Source organism: Manis pentadactyla, chromosome 11, assembly GCF_030020395.1.
Source record: "Manis pentadactyla isolate mManPen7 chromosome 11, mManPen7.hap1, whole genome shotgun sequence".
Taxonomy (NCBI): Eukaryota; Metazoa; Chordata; class Mammalia; order Pholidota; family Manidae; genus Manis; species Manis pentadactyla.
In genome coordinates, this window is record NC_080029.1 from 50,825,484 (window position 1) to 50,828,109 (window position 2,626).

Here is a 2,626-nt window from a genome sequence, read left to right on the forward strand (position 1 = left end):
GGTATTGATGTACTCTTGATATAGGCCACAGACCTGGGACAGAAGTAAGATATGGCAGGAGGGAGGGCCTTCAGCCACTCAGATACAAGCACATTCAGAGGGTTGTTACCAGCAAATAACCATCAATTATCACTGCCTTTAAGACTGTAAGTTACCTAGCAGACTAAGAAAGAAACCTCCCAGGGTTGGAGAGAGCTGGTCACCTTTCCCCATTCTAGGTTCTTCTGCTTCTTAGGGTTCATACTTTTGTGCTTTTTTAGGTGGTATATTTGTTTTCAGTGACATAATCTTGCATTGATGGACAAATATATATCTTTGTTTATCTGATTTTTATTGTTCCTTATCTGTACTTTACTCGTTCTTCAAAGCACAGAGGAGAAAGTAGCCCTGGAGTGAGGGGTAAGGTCTAGTAAAAGGAAAGGAGATTTTAATATTGGGAAGGTGGGCAATGGAAGGGATCTGAGTCAAAAGTGTAAGCTGATGTTTGGTGAGATGTGGCAAAAAAACGTTCATACAAAAAAATGAAATTTAAGTATGTACGGGAGCCTTTCTGTTTTCTCTCCCATCTTGTTTTAGGGCAATTAGCAATTTCAGCCACTAGTAGCATGACACCTATGAGAAGAACATAGGTCCACACACTTACTCAAGGTTCTCCCACATCGGGGGCACAATATGCCAGGAAATATAATGGAGCAGTTCAGAAATGGTCCTCAGCCTACACTCCCGAGATGAATCTAAAGCAGTTTGCCAGCTGGTTCTCTGTAGCTATGGTTTGCCTTATAGTTTATCTGTGTAAGTGGAATGTTGAAAAGGGCTTCAGTATCCTGCAAGATTAGGATTGAGTGAAGGCCTGAACTATAATTTCCTTTCTATATTGCTCTCATTTTTAGATTTCAGAAGGACTGAGTCAGTGTCTGTGATCTATCCACAGAATGACACATCTTTCTTTTTGTCAATTATGTCAAATACCTGATCAAATCAATGAGCTATTGCAATCAGCGCATTGCTGCAACATACTTTAGACAAGTCAGCCAGTTCACAGAAGGGTTTGCACCATTGAGTGGGCACGTAGCATACTATAACCCCAGGTTTATACTGAATACTTTGGTCCCTTATACTTCACAACCATACCTGTCCTGTGGGTCTTTCCGGTAGGAGTTCACCCTCTCTATTTGGATGTAAGTCTTTAACAAAATGAATGTAACTTCAGTGCATTCTTCCCATCATATTTCTGCTAAATTAGTGCAGAGTCTGTTACCTATATCCAAGGAGACAAGTGTGAGGAGTATTTCTTAAATTGTGCTATGGATAGATTAATGGCTTTAGATACAATTTGAAATATAACACTTTAAATCATGAAGATAAATGCCCTGATTTGCCATAAGAAAGCCCACCACCATGCAGCTAACTAGCCAACTAAATAAACCAAACAACAAATAAAAGAAAGTGAAAAAGAGTGAAAAGGCATTACAGAAAGAAAATTAATTTTACCCAAGATTCTTTTTTGCTCAGGATTGGTTTTATGGTGGAGAATTTATTTGTTTAGGGGCTATTTGGAGTACAGTTAATTAAGAAGAGGCTATTTGGAAGTCTGATAAAGCCATGGTGACAGTATATGCATAGAAGAAAAATCATGCTATATAGTCGTTTATTGAAGGTTTATGGAATGCATGGGATATATGGCTCTTGAAGACAAGGAACATAGAAAGGTTTATCTTGGATTTTTCAGTTTACCTTATTTGATAATACAGCAATTTACGCACACTTGTGTGCACACACATACACACTCACCCTTCTGTTTCCCTTTGGAGGTTCTGTGATTTTCATAAACACATTTTTCCCCCAAAGATCTTGAAATGAATTTTAGAGGCATCTGCAGTGGAAAACATTAACATGCTTCAGAATACGACTGAATTTGGCACCTGTAATAAATTTCCAGTGTCATTCTCTGAACCTGATAGACCTTGCTAGAATTTTAATAGCTTCTCCACATACCTGGAAATATAGCTAAAGTGTCTGTCACCTTTAGAAAATAATCATTCTGACATGCTTTATTCACTTACAACTCATTTGACACATTTTCAGTTACATTTAAATGTGAGCTTCATTTAGTCCCCCATTTCACATAGCAAAGGTTAGGTATTCATTACATAAGTTGTTTCCAGAGATAGAAAGGCCCAGATTAACAGAATTAGAATGTAATGTGAGCATGTATTGTTAAATGGATCTTCTGTGTTCAAAATATATTCTCCATTAATTAAAAATGCCTCTAACGGGATTTCAGGCTGATGGAAATATCAATATTGACTGTATCGCAACTCACCTGCATCTTTCTTCCCAGAAAACAGTCATTTCTTTTGTCCATTAGGGAATATTTTATACTTGAAAATGTGCACTTTGCTGAAGGGAGGGCAGAACTGAGTCATTATTCAGATCTTGCATTTGAAATCTTCAATCTGAAGTATTTTCCTTTCCTTTTCAATTCGAGGCAGCTCAGAAAGATTTCACATTTCTGGAGGCATTAGGTAATTCATTTCAGAGCTAGAATGATTTGGCAATCTGTGGAGGACACAGGTGGGCCGGGACTTAACTTTCCCCTTTTTATTGAAAGGGATATTGGGGCTGA